The following is a 22,936-nucleotide window of genomic DNA, read 5'->3' as shown; positions in this document are numbered from 1 at the left end:
GCTTTTATCTTAACTATATACCACCATTTCCACACCCACAGGAACAGTTTCTATAGACTATATACAAATGTCTTATCTATATTCAATTTGACCTCTCCTGCAGCAGGAAATCTCTGGGACACTCCACCCAGAGCAATAATTTAAGCATACAAATTGGACTACACACAGCAGGAGCTGGCAGGGGGAATCTTGAGAACTGACCAAAATTCCCACCTAGAAAGATCCTGAAGCCATCAATCAAATACCTCACTGTGAAGGTGACTGGGAGTCCTGTCAATCACCCAGATGCATACTCCATTATCTCCTCTATGCAAACGATGAACCAGAGTTCCTGCATAACCTGGATAACCGATTAATGACTTGCATGCACAGAGTATGCATACTGGCACAGTCCTGATATCCAGTTACAATATATAATAACTATAGAACAAACTTCATTTTCTTTCTTACAAATCAAATCCCACAGCTGTTGCCTCACTTACTATCTCAAATTCCTACTGATTTCAGTCAGAGCTCTGGTGATCTCTGATTGTCTGAAAGGCTCACAGAGAAATCATCCTGTACATTCTCATTTGACAAACAACTACTGTGAGAAGTAACTAACCTTTAAAGCTACATGATAACATGATAAGATGCATACGCTTCCTTTAAGGCTTGCTATATTGTGAGTGACCTTGATTCTTTACTAGATATCAAAATAAACAGTTTTAGAGAAATAATCAGCATTCCATCAGCCACAGAATAAACAGAAGTGTCTGATGCAAAGGAGATTATTTTGCTTGTGCTCAGATCAAGTCTGCATATTAATCCTAAAGCTTAACAGAGAGATGTTAACCTCAGTGGTTATGAATGAGGGTGATCCTTCACAAGAGAAAGTCTCTCTCCCAAACAGAATAATAGAGGAAAAGCAATGTTCTCAAGAAAAACGTTATAGGTCCTCAGAAGATAAAGAGTCCATACTTTATATCCAGAGAGCACAACCTTGTTCTCTTTAATACTTTTTTTTGGTTGGGAGAAATAAAATAAATGGCTGCTTCTTTGAGTTTAATGGCATAGCTATGCTCTTCAAAAAGCCACTCAAACTCACTGGACCACTGATAATAAAACCACATCACAATACTGCTTTTTTTACTCTGTAATAAAGCAGATGTATAGTCTGGATATATTTCAATTCCTGCTCAGCAAAACTTCAGCTATTTACCTACCCAGCTGCTTTTCCTCAAGGGTTGTAGACTAACACACATGACATTTAATAGAAGTGTTTGCAACTCTACTCAAATAGATTGCTTTAAAACACTAAAAATAAAACAGGCTCTCAGGTGTTGTTAGAAGGCAAAATGCTGCTGACTGCAAATGAAAGGCCTGATATTGATCTCCTTTGCCTATCAGAACTATAAACCCCTTGACAGGAACAGAGTTAGCATGATTCATTTCAATATATAGAAGAAAAACAACAGTCTCTACAATTTACTGAGTGTACACAAAGTACAAAGTACATCCAGGGTAGCTGGATGCAAAGGACATTACCCTCAAGGTGTCCTGATAACATTTAGATAAATACTAAGCCTTAAATTTGCCTTTCCTTGTGTGTATTACATGATATTACCAGCTGAATATAGCCTAATTGCAGTATACTGCATTTTAATTAAAGATATACAAATGCAAATTATAAATGAAAAGAATAATTATAGAATAATTACTATTCATCAGGAACATTTGCGATTCTATTTCACTTGTTATCTGAGAAGTATTAAAAATGAAAAGCTATGGAGCCTTGCAGGGTAGAAATACTATAATTGCATTTTTAAGTAAACCAGAGACCTTATTCCTTAACTCTCTCAAAGAAATTCAAACACTCTTTTTATAACTTAAACAACAACGTATTTTTCTAATTAAAAGGTTTTACACTACCAATTTACTATTCAGATCCCAAGTTCCTCTGCAACACATTCATCTTAAACGAAGGATCTCCACAGACTGCAAGATCAACATGGAAATATTTCCATGGCATCATGAACAGATGACAATTGTCAGTGAGTAGAGGCCACATGCCAAACTGCAATGTGTTCAGTTCTCTGCAGCTTTTAACATAAATGACACCTGGGACACCCTTGACAAAGCACTACTGAGCAGCTTACACGTCACTAACAGGATAGACATTCAGCAGCTAAAGAGCTTTTTCGCCTACTGGACTTTCAAAGTAGTAACGTGCAACTACTTATTCTCTCCCCTGAAAGATCCACTCTTCTTTTTTTTCCTGACTTCAAACAACCTGTACAAGAGAGGGACAGAAAAAATATTGAAATCACTATTGGGGTTTTTTTTGTTAAGCTGTAAATAACTGTATATTTATTTTAATTAAAGACAAAGGAATCCCTTTTCATAAGCTACCATAGAGAGATTAAATATGGGGCAGAATCAGACTGGAATCACCAGTGACAACTTAAAAGACACTTAAAATGAATTAACCTAGATATGTAGCAGTGGCAATTAAGTCAGAATCTAGCCTCCGAATTAACAGAATAGATTAAAAAAAAAATTATTTAGCTGTATTGATCTAGCTTTGTAGACAATACATGCTACAATTTGGTTTGGAAGAGACAGAGGAAAATTCTGGAAATTGGTAGATGAAACATTGTAAAGTTCCTGGGCTTGATACTGAAGTGATGCATAACGTCAGTCAACTACAACTATAATATCATCTCAAAAATGTTATGGTTTAACGCAATAGTTAATTTTCTATATATATTAGCCTGAACTAAATGTCTGAAATATGTTTGCTGGTTTTGACAAAGCTAGCTCATGAAATGTCCAGTTTTATGCTTCAAAGTCTCTATTTTCATGAAAATGCTAAATAAATGAGAACTCCATGATGTCAGAAATATTTTATATCTATGTAATTAGTATATCCAGAATTATTATTGTTATATATTATTATATATAGAATTATTATTATTATTATTATTGTCTGATATGATTCGTAAACTCCCAGAAACCTTTTTGGTTAAATTTTAAAGTGTTTTTATTTTCATAAAATCCTAAGTGGAAAAAGCAATGCAACATCACCTTCACTGGTTACTATATGTTTATAAAACACAGTTGTTTTTAAATTCAAGAGGACAGAGGCATCAACATGCTAGAGTTATGTTGTGGGGTTTGAGGATTTTTGTTATTGTTGTTCTTGTTTTTCCCCAAGAGCACTATTGTTTTCAGCTGTCACACAATCCCTAAACATCCTAACATTTTTAATTTACTTGTAACTCCAATTAAATGCCTGTTTGCAAAGTGAACAACTTTTCCAAAACACACATTTTCACATGACACAAGTACCATTTTAATTTGCTTTAAATACTTAAATATCATCTCATTGCTCAGTGGCCATGAATGGTGGACATTCATCGTTACTGCAGTGACCTAAAATGTAAGCCCTTCAGTGCGTTATTTCTTGCTCTTTGGTCTCATAAGAGCAGAGTTATGGTCTATGGTTGGGTACCTAGGCCAGTGAGGCTACTCAACTGCTTAAATATGAGCATGCCAAAACCCGTTTGTTGCCTAAGGCCACATACATTGCTCTCCCAGTCACTGACAGATATGCATCACTAAAATTGTAATACTAGACCTTTACCACTAGAAGAACTTCTGGCAGGTAGGCAATACCACACAGTTATCTAATACAGGTTCATCTATAAACGGTACTGATATGTACTGAGAGACTGCTGCCGAGGTCTGTACATCACCACCACAGTGATGCAAAACACACTGCTGTAAGAACTAACTGTGAGTAGAATTCTCCTTAGAGCAAGTAAGTACATTAAAAACACAGTTTGACTTATTTGGATCACTAGAGGATAATTATTTCCCTTTCTTATTTATTATTCAGACAATGGTAATATGCCTGTGCATTAGGTTGCATGCTTATGGGGCAGCCAGACTATTTTGGTTATAAAATTTGCAGCAGCTTATGGTGACACCATGATCTATTGTGACATGCTGCTTTGGCTTGAAGGATGCTTAACAGAAGAAACTGGGATGACAAAACATAATGCTTTTGTCCTCTCACAATCAGAAAGATTACCTCACTAAGAAAAAGCGGAATTCACCTCAGATATATTGAAAGGGATGTTTCTTGGAAAACGGAAAACAGAAAATGATTTTGTAAGTGCAAGGAAGAAGCGTGTAGTCTGTAATTACTCTGCAGATACTTTTCTGAGTGAGAAAACACATCATGTTTACATTTGAGTATTTTCAAGATGATGTAGCACACTAAGTTAAATAGAAAGATGCCGTGTAACTTGTCAACAAACATGTAAGACTAGTTATTACAAAGGATATACCTGAAGGGCATAATTATCAATGTCAGTAATTCCCAGCACAGCTAAATAACTTGTCTATTCAAATCTTTTTTAACTGTATGCTCAGTATCGGACATTTTGAGTGAAACCACTGTCTCATCTCATTTATATTGTCCCTTGACTGCAGTGAGTAGACATTGTGCGTGAAGACAAAACATGGCCTTTAACACACATCCGGACAGCAACAAAAACCCCTGAGGATGATATAGATAGCGTGCTCTTGCACCTCTGGACTATCTCAGTATATTTCAGTAAATCATTAATAGATTTTTTTTACATACTTGAGGAAGAAAATATGTGATCCTACTTATAAGTCTCACATGAGGATTATGTGGTGTTTGTTCCTAAGTGACAGAAAGGAGGGAGGAAAAAAAGAGAGAGAAGAAAATCACCATGCAGTTTTGAGCTTTCCAACCTTTCCTATAATCCACTCTAAGACAGAAGCATGCCTTTAGTTATAGTCAGAACAGCAGTGGAGCAGATATAATGGCACATAACTGACACAGATTCTGATTCTATGTGGTGGTTACAGCAACAGCTCTATGATTAGGAAGCTCTCTTCACTTTTTCATTTGCATTAATCGTCTTCTATGACTGATTTAGTGCTTCAGTGATACTTATAATTTGTCACTACCTTCGCTTGTCTGATGCTATAGTTAGCTCCACGGTCCACAGCTGCCTTCCTTCTCAGCCTCAGTGCCAGGACGAACAGGGCGCTCTGGCTGTGCAGTTCTCCAAGGAGCAGAAAATGGCTGGCAGATCTGCATAGCATGATTTTCCTGGTTCATCACCGTTAGTCTTAATATGAATTAAAACACCTGAAATGCTGTCAGAGTGGCATCCATTACAAAACCTGTTCCTCTTCTGCCTGTTTCTACATGTCTTGTAAATTCTGCTTCCTTTACTAAGGCAGGTCTGGCTAGAAAATGCTCTAATGCTAAAATCAAAATTCAAACCTTTGCTTGCAAATGCTTTTTTGTTGGCACTAATTCAGTTAATTGATAGCTGTAGAGACATTAAATACGATGTGCCAGGAACAGATCACAGTATCCAACATTATTATAGATAAATTATTTGTATCTAAAACAGAAGAGGCTTCATGTCTGAAGAATTATCAGTCTACTAAGCCTATCATTAACTGAGCATGAAATCTTTTTATAACCAAAATGATCATCCTGTATCACACCCACTTCCCAAAATTCTTTTTGAAGTATGTATAGATGTCTTCCAATGTATAGGGCACAGAAAACCTTGAGTGAAAAAGTCAGCAAGTATAATGGCACGCTGACAAGCACTTGAATCACCTAGAGAGAGCTCGTCCAGTGGCAACAGGTCAGCTGCTGACTCTTTGAAACTTTACTCAGAAGTACATTACTTTCTAATTACACATTCAAAACACGATTTCAAGGAAAACCGGAACATAAGTCTTAGAATAGAATCATAGAATGCTTTGGGTTGGAAGGGACCTTCAGAAGTCATCTAGACCAACCCCCTGCAGTGAGCAGAGACATCTTTAACTAGACCAGGTTGCTCAGAGCCCTGTTCAACCTGGCCTTGAATGTTTCCAGGGATGGGGCCTCCACTACCTCTCTGCACAATCTGTTCCAGTGTTTCACCACCCTCATGGTAAAAAATTTCTTCCTTATATCCAGTCTAAATTTACCCTCCCTTAGTTTAAAGCCATTTAAACCTTGTCCTGTCACAACAGGCCCTGATGAAAATATTTTCCCCACCTTTCCTACAGTCCCCTTCAGGTACTGAAAGGCCGCAATAAGGTCTCCCCACAGCCTTCTCTTCTTCAGGCTGAACAGCCCCGACTCTCTCAGCCTGTCCTCATAGCAGAGGTGCTCCTGCCCTCGGATCATCTTTGTGGTCTTCTTGTGAATTGTATAGAAGATTAATCATTATAATAAGAATCATACGCCACTGTACTTTTACAGACAATAGTCCCTCATCAGTAAGAATTTTATCACAAGAAAGAAAAAGGAACAGACTCTAATATTTGGAACATGATTAACCATCACCCTGCAGATCAGTATACACTAGTCCCCCAGCTCCTTACATAATGCTCCATCTTCCCTTTTCAATTTTCCGCTACACTTGCAAGCACAGAAAATATCTTACCATTTCATTTAGGCTTTTACACAAGCTTTGCACAGCCCATACAGTCGTGAAGGCTTCCATAGCTACGGTTACTCTGCACACAGATAATTAGAACTATCAGAACTGCGTTGGGCAGTTCTCAGCATAGGAACTGCTAGGTTCAGAAAACAGACAAAACTGGGAAGGCATATACTATGTGTTCTGTTGCCTTCATCTCCTGAAGGTCACAGCAAGAAAACACAGCTTTACTCATGTGTAGGGGATGGATATGTTGTTGCCACATTAAGTTTTGGGAGAAGGTCTTTGGGTCACTTATGGGCTCCAGCACATTTTATAGTAAACTATATTTTAACTACACTACTTTGACTTTGGAGCAAATTAGCAGTCTTGCTATACTCTAATCAGGTCATCCAGAAAACAACCAAAAGCAAGAGCTTACTGAAAATCAGATGCCTCTGAAAGCACAACTTTCTGACTAAACAAGGAGAATAAAAACATATTATCCAGAGAAGAATATTAGATTAGCATTTTATTTTGGAAATTGGCACTGTGACATAAAAAAGACTTTTTATTTTCTACTTGTCATTTTTAATTGCATCAAATTGCAATGATTTCATTGCATCATTCGATCCTGAGCTACATTTACCATATGGTGCTAGTTTGAATCACGCTATATAACCCTTCTTCTCACTACCTATGACTTTAAGACAGAGGCACACAAGCAAGCATGAAAAAATACTCTTTTTTTTAATGGGTTTTTATTTTTTGTTTTAAACTCACATCCCATGCATCTGACACTTTCTGCGAGTTAAGTGTCAGGAGAGAGCAGAATCTAACATAGATTATGATCTGAAAGTACACCTGAATAAGTCATATACCACTTCTTCAGTTAGCCACTTTAAAAAAAACACATTTAAAGAACACACCTGTGATCATATGTTGCAAACCTGTTTAAGTGTCTTGGATTTAATTAAGAATAAACAGGTTGTATTTTGACTGAAAAATTCAAGTCAGATTGTGGCTGGATCTTACTTGATCTGTAGTAACAGACTACATGAGACTGCATGAGAATAAAAATAAGCTACAATGGAGTTAATTTAGATATATTTAACTAACCATTGGTAAAATATATCAAGAAAAATGGTATTTTTTTCTGTCACTTGAGGCTTTTACCTCAGGATTGCAATATCTCTAAAACATCTATTCAACTCGAATCCACTGGTGTATGGACAGGTGATGAAATAATCAGACCATCTTCAAACTCTCTCTATGCATATTAAATCTACAAGAAAATGAAATCAGGGATTTATGCAGAGCGTGTGCATTATGTTCACACTTTCCACATTATCTGTGTGCTTTCATATCACCAAAAGTGGTGGATTTTGTAGTATTTGAAGCAGTATATTTGAGGCAGAGCATATTAACTTTCAATCCCCTGAAGCCACTGACATGTAGCTCCTGGCTTGCGTACTGAAGTTTTGCCACTGGTTCCAGTAAAAACAGCATTAATTTTATTATTAGACAAGCTAATATTTGGCCATTTTAAAAGTAGTCTGTGCTTCAGCTGCAGAGGAAAAATAGCTGATTTCCAAAAAGCCCTGTCCAGAGATTAATAGGAACCTATATACTGATACAATTCATTGAAGAGGAGTAACACACCACTCAGACTCTGGATGGATAGCTCAACCCTACATGGCATTCAGTATCAGGAAGAGCACCGACGGCTAGCCCTCTTGTCAATCTTTCAAATATTATCCTGAAAGTCAGACAAGACTTCCCCAGCTATGATCCTCACCAAACAGATAAGTCACAAGAGGAAGCTGGTATTTAGATATAACAAATCTTTCCTAATGGTCCTTTGAATATTACGGCCATAGTTGACATAAGAAGTGTATAATTATTCAGCAGGGAAATGTGATGTACTGTGGATATATGGAAAATTCCAGTGAGAAATTATTAACTTGATGGTGTGAGAAATGACACATAGTATACATACAGGATATCTTATCAAGGGAAGAAGTAATTTATGCTCCTTTTACAATTTATACCAAGTTGTCACCATTGAAGAGTGAAACAGAAATAATTAGATTCTCATACAGTAGTAAAACTCTCTATATGCTTTAGGATACAAAATTGCAGTGATGGTCAAAATTGCATTAGGGCCATAGATGCCACCTATCGCTTCCTTCAACAGCTCTCTGGATACTAGAACGTGGCAGGGTGGGAACTGAAACTCCAGTTCAATGGGTGTAACTCATTGGCAAGTCTGTAGTCAGTGTTGTTTGTTCCTGTTGCTACTGTTTTTATTGCAGTTGTAAAGCATTTGAGATTATCAAAAAGATATCCAAAGTCAAGGTTAATTTAAAACAAAGCTTGTTTAATACATTATTAGAAAGTTAAATCGTAACATCTGGACTTAATTAAATTGTACTTGAGAGAGCAAACGGTTAAAGGTTTTGTCTGTGCTGGTTATTTAAAACATGAATAGAATGAAGATGTACAGAAAAATCTACCTGCAAGGAAGATGCAAGTTGGATATTAAAATACAGTACTCACCCTAACTCAAAATAATGCTCAGGGTACTTGGTTTGTCTACGTGTCCAAAGAAAGCTATTTCTGAAATATTACTCAATTCACAGCATTATGAGCAACACAGTACAACATTACGGAAAAGATGTAATGGTCAAACTTTTTCTTACACTCTATGCAGAGTCAATACTGCCATGTTCCTACTGTTCAAATTAATCAAGCATTTATTGATTCATCCAAAAACACTGCCTGCCCTTCTACTCGTGTTTCTGTGTTATGTTCTTCTACTGAAAGTTCGGATCCTTGTTTTGAAAATCAAAACCAAACAAACTGAAGTGCAAGTAAATATCACTTTTTCATATTCATTGGGAGTATACTACCAGTAGTGGGTAAACACCAATGCTCTTAATCATACTTCACTAGAATGCAGTCCATACAATACCCAGCTCACAACTTGATATCAAGTATCAGACTATCAATCAGAATAAATTGGTTATACTCATTTCAACTTCATTAAGAAGTTGAACTGACAAACTGTTGTGACAGTAAATGAAAACAGCAATAGTTAGCTAAACACCAGGAGAACATGCATAAGAACAATCAAACACCTGCAGCTACACGATATTAAATCCCAAATTACTAGGGGTGTAGGAATTAAAAAAAAAAAGGAAAACCCTTACACATACCTCTGTCTTTGCAGGGACGTAGATTCTTATGTTCCCTAAGAAGTGGTCCACATTACTATGCAATGATACATCCTGAGAAGAGGTCGTGTTCTCAGGAGCTCAAGTGACCTAGAACAACATTAATAAAACAGCTCAATGTTAGATTTATATGTGCCAAATTTCAAACTGCTGAAGTATTCTCTGCGTTTAGCATCCAGCTTTCAAGTTAAAGATATTACAGTCAGAGGCTCTTCAAATTTGCATATTTTTAAAGTAAAAACCACTGGTTTTGTCAATAATCCCACACAAGAGCCACATTAAAAATGTTTGTTGTTGTTTTTTAAGTCTGCCTAATGTTAGAATAATTGTATTCTTCTGAAATAACTGTTGGCTTCTAGAGTATTCAAACAGCTGTTTCTGCAGCTTAGTTACATTAATACTGTCAAAGAAAACCTTAACAGTACAGGCTAGAAGTAATCAATTCTCTATTTGAATGGAAACGACCAGTATATTTGTATATAGTTTACACAGCTATAGGTTAACATATAGGCTAACATTTATTACACTTATAGTGTGACTTCAGATATTTATAGACAGTAAGTGTTCCCAGGAAAGATATTTCAAAATTGGGGATCCACTTAAGCACCACAAGAACGAATAATGCATTTCAAATAGACGTATTTGACACAATGGAACAAGCTGGTTCTTGACTGCCACAGCTAACAGGAACATGGATGTTTGAATTTGCTTCTTAATTTTTTATTTTTAATTTTATTGAAACAGGAGCCAGTGTACCACATCTCAAAACCCCTTCACTCTTTCTCAGCTATGAAAATACAGTTTAAGCACTGATGATACAAACTTTAAAACAAGTTAGTAATAACCGTCTATTACAAGTAACATGCTATGTATAATAAACATATGCTCTGAAAGACCTTGGTATTGAGAACATAAATACAGTACAAAGATCATGGGGTTTGTAGAGCTCATTCTAAGTCAACAAAATGACAACTGAGGATCCAGGAAGGCATTTCAAGGTTTCTCTCTGTGAGTTAGACTTCATGAGATAATCCCTGACAACACTGATGCAATTTTACATCAGGGGTTCAAAGTGTATTTGCTTTACATGCTCAAGGCTGATGACTACTTTTGAATGCTGACTTCTATAGCACATTATGGTGTTCAGTTGGACAACAGCACACAACTGAAATCAGAAAGGGGGCATTCACGTGCAAGTATTATTACATAAACAATGAAATTTATGACAGTGAAGATGCAATGTGTTTTCTCTACGAATTACACAATATTCACTGTGCAGACTATAATTCTAAAGATATTTAATCACTTACTCTACCTTTCTGCATCCAGTAATAATTTAGAAACTTTCCTTCTCCTTCATTTTCTGATTTTTGCTTTATTAAGTGTCAAAACAAATTTTTAAATGCAAAAACTGTTACAATTAATTGGGCTAACATATGTGAGATGCAGAAGATTCAATTTCACCCCAACCTAATGAAATCTATAATCACACATTCTAGGGAACACAGCTCAGTATATTTTACTACAGAAAGGATATCCCAAGTCCTCAGAACTCTATTTCCTTTTTTAAATGAATAAGCATAAGAGTGCTGCAGCCATAACCATGTGCTGAGTAGTGCAAGCCACAAACATTCACAGCAAACCAGCCAATCTGTAAATAAGCAAGCAGATGCTCTTAGCATAGTGCGTAAGACTGTCCAACTTGCATGAATTAGAAAGCCACTGTTTTTGAAATCCAATTATTTTTTCTCCACTACAACTAAGACATAAAGATGCTCCTTTATATTGAAAAATTAATGACAGCATCAGCATAATTGGCATATTTCCTGTCAAAATGAGGTATTTGGTTGATCTCAACCATAGACAGAACACATCTTTTGTGAGGAAACCTATGTAAAGGCATGGACAAGATTCCAAATCTGTTTTACAAAATCTTTTAAAACAATTACATTAATGCCTTACTTCATCCTCTCAGCAATATTAACAATGTCATGAATTGAAAAAATGACTTAACGTTTATACCTGTATTTCAAGATGAATGGCACTTAGACAGGCTTTGTGCAAACATGAGGTAGTTTTAAGTAAGCCCCACATCTGCATTGATGATACTACAAAGGAGACGGCATTGATAAATACTGTACCTGCACAGTTTATCGCTAGTCCATCAGGAAGCTGACAGCGTGAATGACCTTGAAGAACGCGAACACCCACCAGAACAGCACTGAGCCAGCCCCTGCTGCAAAACTACACTCTAAGTATAAACAAATCAGTATAAAAGACTGTAGATGTGTGGCAGGAAAGAAATCTGGGGGTTGAAACTTGGGGTTACCTCTGCAGTGAAACCACTCTGCACATTAGTAGAGATGTGCTGCATAGAGACAAGTAGCTTACTCATGCTTTTACTCAGCTGACTCATCCTACAAAGTAGCAGTTGTAATTTACACCTGTTCTTAACAGGGAGGAAAAAGAATATAGGGAATAGAGCTGAACTGTGATGAGAACCCGATTTTGATCATATCAACAGCTTGTATAATACTGCAGCAAGCGCCTGGGAAGCCCTGCAGAAAGACTGATAAATGATACCATGATAATTCTACAAGAACAGATAGCCAACATGATTCATACTGAAAGACAGATTGATTGCAGAGCATACAATTCAATAAATATGAAAAAGAAGTGAAGGTAAAAGAAATATTAGAAACTTACAATACAGTAATAAGGTCATATGAAAGCAGGAATAGCTTGAGGTTTGTTTTTCTTTAGGAGCTTATAAGTGGCTCTGAAGCAGAGACATACGGAGTCAACAGCCATTGAGGTGTCTCTTCCTTTTCGAAGAGCAGCTGGAAGGTTATGGCATCAAAGTCCATGTACTGCTACTCTATTAGGAAATCTGTGAACCGTAGTAAAGACTTCTCTACAAGAAAGATAACATAACTTCAATGAGAGACCTTTCCACGTTGAAAAGGCTCGGTTTAAACAGATAAGTACTATATCACAAATCATGGAGCTGAAATTTAAGTTCTGTTGCTATGCCATATTAGTCTGATTTCAGTTTTAGAAATTGTATCAGAAACTAATATCCAAAAGGAATTTTGCTACAATAAGGCCTATAAGACCACATGCTATTTGTCAAATACTATAGCAAGTGTGTTAATAAATATTATTTACTTTATAAGATTCCTTAAAGGAATGCATTACTCAGACAGCTTGCTGACAGAGAGGGAAAGGCAGAGAACATGAATGGATCTGAATAGCAAAGCAAACATAAATTTGTGCAGCAATAAAATAACAATGGTGAAACAGCGACTTAATGTGACACAGAGATGAAAAGACATCTTGTCATCTCAAACATTCTTCTGAAAAATGCAAAACATTCTGCCATTTTCCAGTGCAGATACAAGTTTGCATCACTTTCCAGAGCAATCTATGAATTGCAACATAAACTGTATGTGAAGTGTAAGCTGATTACAAGACTTAGAAGCGTAAAATGCTGATAGAAAATATAATTCATTTGTTGCACTAACCATGCAAGTATATGATGAATTATTGTGTTTATTAGTTCTCCTAGTATATGCACATAGCATACTGATTGATGTGTACAGAGCTCGTGGAGATTTAAGAGCGTTCTGAGCATTTTGAAAGGGTATATGAATTAGTTTGCAGTTTATACTTTCGTCACCTTCTCTTGGCTTTTCTTGTTGTCCAGTCTTGTTTTGCTTCCTCAGTGAACCAATCTCATCCATACTTTATACTGAACTGGTACACAAGAAACCCTTTACTGACTGTCTCATGGTACCACTTCAATAACTGCTGCATTCTGTTGATAAAGTGACAGTCTGCATTCATTCTACCTTAATCCAGACTGTATTTCACCAATAGATAATTTATATGTGCTTGGTATAGACCATTATAGATACTTTCTTAAAATAAAATATTGCTCTTTCCTCATAATGCTAGCCCATTGTTAATTATATTTGCTTCACTGTATTCATTTCATGATTAACTGTTGAAAAAAATTAGTCTGGTTCAATAAAAAGCTATTAGACAACAGTAACTGAAAGTGAAATTCCAGCTGAGTCAAAGACATAGGGAAAGAAATCGTGAAGAACTGTGTATATATGGCGATACAATGTTGTAAAATCAGTTCGGCACAGAACTGATTCTTTTCACGTTGCATAGCATCAGAAGGGAACATCTGCTTCTAATAAGCACCCTAACCTTCAAGCAAAATCTGGACATTGTACCATGCCTTATCACAACTGAATATAAGATCCTTTGTGCTTATACAAATTTAAATATACAAATCTTAAAAGGAGTGATCTATACTTAAGGGGTCTTAACTGAAAGTAAAAAAGGATGACTGCTTTATTAAAATAACTCTTTCTAAGTTCATAAGAAGTCTCACTTTTCTTAAACTTACAGTCTAAAATGGTAGTGTTTCTCATTTTAAAATTTAGTAGTTTAAAAAAAAGTGTGGAGGTGATTGCTCATTTGTGCTACTGAACCCCAGTGCTACCTCCCAGTCTACTAGTGCTACTTCACTTCCCAAGTTTTAAAATGAGGCTGAGATATTTAAGTTTATTATGGATATGATCTATATATTCCGAATAAAGTAAAATCTAAACTGCAGCTCTGGGATGAAGAAGATTGTGCTATGCTTCCTGTGACTGTCCTTAGTTAATACATAAATGTTAAATTTGATGTAAGTTCATTTCAGCATTTTAACATTAATATCACGTATCTCTTTACACACCCCCGTGAGATGGGACTCTATTTAAGCTATTTTGAGATAACAATTTAATTGTCTTCATTTAGTGAAAACATTTTTTCTATATTTGGAAAGTGCTTTAAAATTACATTTCATCTCTCATCTCCATCAGTCATAATTTATTTCTTCTTTTCAATATATTTATTATTTATTAAAATACATTACATTTACTTTATTAACTCATTCATTTTTTCCCTCTGATCTAGCTTACAGGGTTGTTTGGTTGTTTTGGGTTTATTTTTTCCCTATGCCTTCCTACTACCAAATTGACTTTCAGTCAAAGTCAAAGACTTGAGGAGATAAAAATACTCAGCATCCTCTTTCATCCTGAGCATCGCTGATTGAACCTGTAATGTCAGCAGCGAATGACTATTAGAGGGCGGGAACACATCTGTTGCCTCCACTGCTGCTTGAAGATCCAAACTTGACAGTTAACCACTGATGGGTTCTAAGGAGGAAGGAGATCAAGGAACGAGAATGAGCACAGCCTCATCAAGTTATGGCTACTATGCATATTTGTAATTCGGATTCAATAGCTCAAGTATTTCATGTGTAGAAAAATAATAAAATATACTAAGGTAGGCGGTATTTTGAAATATACTTCTGAGCAACCCCTATGTTGTGATAAAAACAAATAATTTGGTGCCCAATGTAAGAAAATCCAAAACCTGATAAAATATCCAATGACTCTAATGACAGCACACCTCCATGCCACAGCAGTACCTGCTGAATTGACTTTTAACACTTCAGTTCTAAGGGTCTACCCCTGCAAAAGGATTACACAGACTTGTATACAAAATTAATGAAGCAGTTTGGATGGCAGTTCTGAGCTTTTCGGGGTCCCAAACCCACCATGCATATCCGAAAATAAATCTTCTTCCCAGCAGTTTCTATTAGCATATTAATGAACAGTTCACCCTCAGAGCTGTCTACATTCAGAAGTTCAACAGAGCAACTTCTGCTGAGTGCAGTTGTAGCAAGATTCATCCTTTTGCTTTCTGAATTCAAAATTAAGCAAATGGAATAATCTTACATTGCATATTAAAGTCTTTGTATTATCAGGTACAAGAAATGACTGGAAAATTACAATTTAAAGCCCTAATAGGTGTACAAGGGAAAACATGGTTTTCCAAATTAGAGCAGTAGTTCAGTAATTTTATAGGTAGATGAGGATCTACGTCTAAGGGACAGTTTGCAGTCCTTGAGTACAGTGTGCTTATGCTTGTGCCAATGAATAGAACCAAGGCTAGCAGATACAGCACAGCCTGGAGAGCTCAGATCTTTAAAGACAGTGTGGTAAGATTTATTAAATGATATAAGGACAAGGCCGCCCCTGGTTGATGAATTGGAAAGAACAAGAGAAGACAATGAGCAGGTTTTGCTTGTTTCAGCAAAGCCATATTGATGTGTCCAAGTAAAATCAATGCAGGAGTGACTATGCAGACTAGCTGTTCTTTTCAGAAAAATACAACTACCTACCTGCTGGGATAAAATTATTTAAATTAAATAATACATCAAGACCACTTAATTTGGCATACTATCTCTTCTCGTTCATCAGTGCTAGGAAACGGTGGTTTTCAAAAAATGGTGGTCTTTCCTCCACTGCTGCCACATTACAACATAATCACCTACTTTTTACTTATTAACATATATTAATTTATTATCTTCTTAATAGTAAAAAAAAAGAGTTGTCTGAGGATTCAGAAACAGAATACACCACGGAAAACAGCCTCTTCAGTGCAAGGGAAGTGTACTTCTACAAATTCCTATTCCAGGAAATTTTAATCTTCAAGAAAAATAATCTATATAAAAAAGTAACCGTCATTAATTTCAACATTTTTTCAAAAAGAATTCTAGAAAATATATTTTAAAACAGTATTAACAGCCTACAAAAGGGTATTTGCCTGCATATCAAAATTAAAGATTATAATATTTTAATTGATTTGCCTACAGCACAAGGACAGTTCATAAAGAAGAGATCTGATACCGCATCTGTAGCACATTTATGATTGACACTGTTGTTTCATTCACAAGAGTTCTGTGACTCATGAGAAACAGAACTGTTAACTGCAGAAATGTTGATTAGCTAAGAAATACCTAGCTAAAATTTGCAAATAATTGTTTTGATTTTAGTAATCCACATGTCCACTGCCATGAAAATTATTGCTGTTGGCTCAGTAAGAGAGTGCAGAAACAATGACTGCACTTCCTCATTGTACACTACAACACCCAGGTAGTCCCCACAGTCCTTGTTGTAAGGACTATTTAAGGGTTTGCAGATTCATATTTACAAGGAAATGAAGGTACATGAGTGGGTACTGTTAGTCACACCTCCAACTTCTGTCTCTTTTTTTTCAGCTGACAGTTTCAGTCGCTAGCACAGAACAGCTACTCAGCACAGCCACAGTGCTGGCCTTCGTTCTCTGAAGAAAAGAGAGTGTTCTTGATGCATAGTGCCCCATGCTCCAGAGATAAGGGGTGGGAGTCATCGCTGCACATGAAGAGCTCAGCTCTTAATATGAGAAAGTGCAGTCAGAAACCCAATAGCCTGTTTAACGACTCACGATATCTGAACAAATGACCTTCTGTCTGTTTTGGATCCAGAAAAGAGATGCATTTGAGTCTAGACTTCCACCCCTTCCAGATCAGGGAACACATACCCTACCCTGCGAGATCATTTCAGAAGAGACTAGTGGACTAAATCCTGGAAATCTCCTGTGGTAACTCACCCATAATAACATGGTACCGCTATCCTCAATCAATAGGTACTCAGAGCTGTGACTTTTTTTTTCTTTTTTAAATAAAATCCTGGGTTTTGCACTATAGTTAATGAGGCCTCCTGCTAAAAAAGATGTCTCTGAATAGGCAGTTGTATCAATTCAGTGCTGATGTATGTCTGAACAGGCAGCAAAACCAAACAAAAAGGAAAAAACCCAAGCCCCTGGAAAAGGCGAAGTCATTCTACTCACAGTTAAGAGAACAACTTCCATTCATTCAGACTGACTCCTGCATTTCTTATGCATGCAATGTTCATAGCACACATTCCTAATGATTCCTAAACAATCTGATTTCTGCTTATGGAAACTTGAGAAAACTTACTCGGCATAAGAAAAATTGCTCACTCTTCAATCAAAACACATACACCAATTCTATAAGAATTTCTTCCTCATCCTTAACTCCACCAGACCCTTCAAACCTTATGCTTAATGAGTCACATGGCTCATTCTGTTGCACAGAGACACCCTGAAGCCTGCTCATACCTTCCAGACTATGTAGACATCATCTGCTGTTTTTAGCAAACACTCTGTGCCTGCATTTCTGATATTTTGAAAACCTTCACCTCTATCTTTGAGTGGCTGGTGCTGGCTCCTTTGCATAGCTCTCCAGCCCAGTGTAGCATGAACTTTGCTGGTCTCATATTCCTTTATTCCCAGTGGCAAGTCTGCAGATGAGGATGAAGTGCAGGGATCCTATTCATTCCTCACTTACGAGTCTTAGCTTGACAAACACTGGCACAAACACATCTGGTAATGATGGAGGAAGACAGGCAACATTTAATCCATCTTTTATATCCTTTCTTCAATGAGGTGGCTCAGAAAACTCATTAATTAGCCAGAAATGTTCCCATTCATTCAGCCAAATTTTTGCTTTAAGGGGTGAAAGTGCAAAACCACATTTTGAATGATGAATTTAAACAACAAGAAGCTAGCTAATGTTCAACATTGCATGGAATTTGTGAAGAATAAAACTGATCACTGGTAGAAGACACTGTGATGGAGCTCTTGTGAGACCTTCCATGGAACACAATTGTCAACACTGCAGTAATTGTGCCATTTTTACCGCAGGGGATGTATGGTGTCATGCAACATTACACACCATCCTGTTGAAGTTCATTGACTGACAGGCAAAGAAGTGCACACAGCAGTCGGAAAACAACAGGCATATCAGCACAGAATATACTGTCTTTCTAATTCTGTTTTATCGGACAACAATTATATTAAATAACAAGAGATTAAATATGGCAACAAAAGATTTGATAAATGTAAAATGCTACTGTAACTGCTGACGCTTTAAAACATTTCAGATAATTCTTTCATACTTAAATTTCAAAGCACTGAATGTAAAGACAGATAAAAGGAAAGGCTTTTTCTTTCCATTAGCTTTTAGTATCAGAAGAGTCAAGTCTTAGATTGAATTTGAAGGCTCTGGTATTTTCACAGCATAAGAATCCTATTATGTTTTGATACTGCAGTTTTGTAAGACAGCAATTTATAGCTGGATATTATCAGAAATCTCTGCTTGACCACAGAACTGTACTTTGCTAGAAACCTGCAACGTAATTTATTAATGTTTTCAACACATACAGAAATCACACATTTGAATTAAAAATCCTTTAGTACCCAAATGCTTTGGAAATGGCAGTTACGGAACTGTGGTGTACTGGTTTTAGGGACAAGAGCCTATTTCTTCTGCAGAGTATTTAGTTTGAAAACAACTTTGCAACAAAAAGAAAGTGACAACGTAACAGGTATCACTATGTACCAGACTTGCTATTCATAAGTTTCTTCCACTTGCTCCTCCTCTCCATACCTTAGTATGATCCTTTGGGCAGGAAATTTTGACCTAGCGATGGGAACACAGCTAAACTAATTTCCCATGGAGAAGTGCACTATTTTTTACCTAAAACATTGAATAAGGGAAGCTTTTTTCTTTCCTTACTTGAAGCTGCAGTACATACTATTGTAATGCATCCATTGAGTGATAATCTGTTTTGGACAGCGTATTGAGTGCTACGGATCAACCTACTGTTGCATTTCTGGCTTGTGAATGTTTCTTTTGTTCACTCAGCAATGAAGTGGAGATTCCCATGAAAGCAGGAAGGGAGCATACTGGGAAAGAACATACCAAAAGGAGCAGCCTCTGATGAACAAGTTGCAGGTTCATGATTTGGCTGCACGTAGCCAGGTCTGTTTTAATTTAGGAATAACAAGACTACTCCACATCAGAAAAACAAACGTGTCAGGCTACAATACTCCATGATACGAATTTCTTCCAAATAATGAAAATTAATATGCCTTAAATCCTCAAGAATGTCTGTTTAGGGGCATCACTATTATGATTTTATTCGTACTATTCAGCCTGCAAAACAGATAAATCCAACCCACAGAAATTCTGTTCAGTCACAGTATTTGTGAACTACACAGAGTCAGATCACTAACTCTACATTCTTCAGCTATCATTAGAGGTTCCTCAAGCTGACAAATATGATTGTATATATTGCTGTTACTACAGGTTCACAAAGGTGAGTTGACATCTTGAGATTAAAATCAGAAAATGCAACTTTATTGATAGATAGCATATCGAGCAGCATCAGAATTGAATAATGAAAAGGATGTGGAATTCAATCATCTCAAACCACAAGATGAGCTGATGCTGCTCAGCAGCCCCTGAACTGAGATATCTTGGCTAAAGTACTGGGGGATTCTTTCTCTGTCAGTTCCTTACAGCATGGATATGCAATTTCATGTCAGAGGTAAGAAAAACATGTCTTGGTCAGTAAGAGTTATCTATTTTAAATAGTGACACCAAAGGCAATGCGGCATGTTCTTCAAGTCAGCCTTCTTCGGGAAGGGAAGAACACACAAATGGGCACATTAAGCTTATCACATTAAGCTTATTTCTGACAAACAAGATGCACAATTCTGTCTCACACAAAGGAGAAATCAGTGAGAAATTGGCACCCATACAGATCACGTAAGGACACATGGTCTGAATTTGTGCTATTCTTTTAAAGGTTTGCAAAGGATATTATGTGATATTCTAAGGAGCTTGTACTACGATTCTATTCTGGTGACTAAAAATTCCTGCACCTATCACATAGCCATTGAATATAGCATGATTTTGAATATATTTACTCTCACACTACATTTTATTCCTTTTACAGATGGAAAGCTGCAGTACACAACAAGTCTGCTGTGCAGATTTGGTGCTCAGTTTAAAAAATTTAATGCAAGCCTTGCTACATACATTTTTTGTATTCAGGTACTTTAGAGATTTAGGATATGCAGAAAACTCGAACCCATTTTAACATGGGCAACGCAAAATACCCAGTTTTTTGAAGTCTGAGTACCAGAGGTATTCAGACACATTTTTGTTGCATTTGAGTATTATATACTTAACAGAGACAAAGCACTGAATCCAAAAGTAGGCTCTAACTACTGCACTAGGATTTTATTTAATTGTATCAAAAACTGTTTGATTTATTTCTCTTTATTTATCTTCATACACACATACACTTGAAAGAAGCACACGTGAACGCATCAATTGTGGAAAGCTTCAAAATGTAGCTAAGGTAGCCATGCAAATGTTCAATGAAGTTTTTGCCCTTTCTTCTGTCAATTCTCACTCCTCTGCCCCAAGTGAGCATCAGGTCAAAGACATTTCAGATTTTGGTTTATTAAGGAAGTTAAGCCCTATGGAACAGCCATCTGAGTTTCTCTTTGCTAGGCTTTCTGCAGGAGACACCTCTAATAAGGGCAAATAGTTTCCTGGAGTGCATTAGCACTACAAGATTGCAGAACTACGAGTTGGGCAGAAATGCAAGTCTACCCCAGGCTACGACGTCCGGTATTAACTGCTGCAGGAGCTTGTGATGTTGACACAAGTCATCAGATGCTCAGCTGTACTTCAACTGCGAAAATGGCAAACCAAATCAGTAACACCAGAACATACTATCTTCACAAAATTACACTGATAAATTGGGACTGATTAGTCCAACTGTACCCTGCTTGGTGAGGCATGTTTTACAGAGCTATATAGAAAGCATTTACACAAATCTCTCCTAACAGCTCTTACTCTGAAATGCAACGAGCTACAAGTAAAAAAAAGTTTGCTTGCACATTCTTGGCACAGTAACACCACAACCTGTCTTTGCTGAACACAGACTGCCAGTAATTTTTTTATTTAACTTCCATACATGCCATCTGTCAATAACTCTCTAGAGACCTCTCATTTATTTCTAAAATTTCCAGCTATATCTGACTCATTAATTAAAATGAGGGATTGAAAAAAAACTAGTGAAGAAACATTTGCCTTTAATATCACCTGGCTGGAAACCAACTGATAAACTTCATGTTTCTAAGTTTTATTACATTTTCCCCATATTGAAGCTCCAGATAGACTTTTAAGCGCTAACTATGAAAATGCTCAATATCCAAATTTTTATTTATTTATTCAAGTCAGAGAGTCATAGAACGCTTTGGTTTGGAAGGGACCTTTAGAGGCCAGCTAGCCCAGGCCCCCTGCAGCGAGCAGGGACATCTTCAACCCGATCAGGTTGGTCAGAGCCCCGTCCAACCTGGCCTTGAATGTTTCCAGGGATGTGGCACCTACCACCTCTCTGGGTAACATGTTCCAGTGTTTCAGTATTTTACCCACCTATGTAAAAAACCTTCCAAAATAAAATCTTTTCATCTTCTAACTTTCAGTCCATAAAATTTAAAGAAAATTCCCACTCTTACAAGCTTTATCAAATTACCAGCAGTAAAAATATCAGGTATCAATAGAGACAATTTGTCTGGTATAGAGGAAATCCTCATACAATAGCATGTCAATGTTTCAGTTTTCCCAACAACGTCAGTTTGAGGATAGAAGATGTAATTAAGAAGACTGAGAAAGAAATGATAGAAGGATGTAACCGATGAGTCAGATGCACGAACAGCATACTTAGAAGATCGAACTTGAACATACACAGACATCAAATGTGAATTGGGAGTCTTGCTGTGGGGTTAACTTAAGACAAGAATGGTAAGCAAGGATGGATGACAGAAGACAAGTTGATATAGGTAGTGCCTAAACAACCCCTGAGTGAAACAAGATAATAATAGGCAGATGTAACAAAACAAGAAGAGTTGATAAGGGAGACAGATGTACAACCCAAGAAATTTTCTGCTTCAGCCTCCAAAAAGATTAGCAAGATACTGAACAGAAGGATCATAATCCCCTTCACAAAGCAAATTAATAACACTTGAAACTGAAGGTAAGGTCTCCAGCAACTTTCACTTCCTCAAACATCTGCACAGGAAGGAGGATGGAGAGAAAGAGAACAGGAAAAAAAGTGTAAGTGACAAACAGAGTAGAGGGGAATGAAGACCTGTTGACCAGGATCAGGGCAGAGTTTAGGGAAGAAGGATTAATACTGAAGGAAGAACAGACATACTTCATGGACAGAGCACTGCGCAGGAGATGAAGCTTAGGAGACAATCACAGGCAATGTTTTCATCAGAAACAGCAATGAAGCAAAGTATTCAAGCATAAGAGATCTGTAGAGTAAATGTTTGGTACAATGGCACAGGAATGCTCGTTTCCAAATGACTGCAGGAAAAATTATTTTAACTCTTTTTGTTTTGTTAAGTTTAAGACCAGGAAAGATTTTAAGCTTCACATCTTGTTGAAGCTTTCCAAACATCAAAGAACTGTTT

The sequence above is a fragment of the Opisthocomus hoazin genome, chromosome 10, assembly GCF_030867145.1.
Source record: "Opisthocomus hoazin isolate bOpiHoa1 chromosome 10, bOpiHoa1.hap1, whole genome shotgun sequence".
Taxonomy (NCBI): domain Eukaryota; kingdom Metazoa; phylum Chordata; class Aves; order Opisthocomiformes; family Opisthocomidae; genus Opisthocomus; species Opisthocomus hoazin.
The sequence above is the reverse complement of the archived record's forward strand: the minus strand, read 5'-3'. Positions refer to the sequence as shown.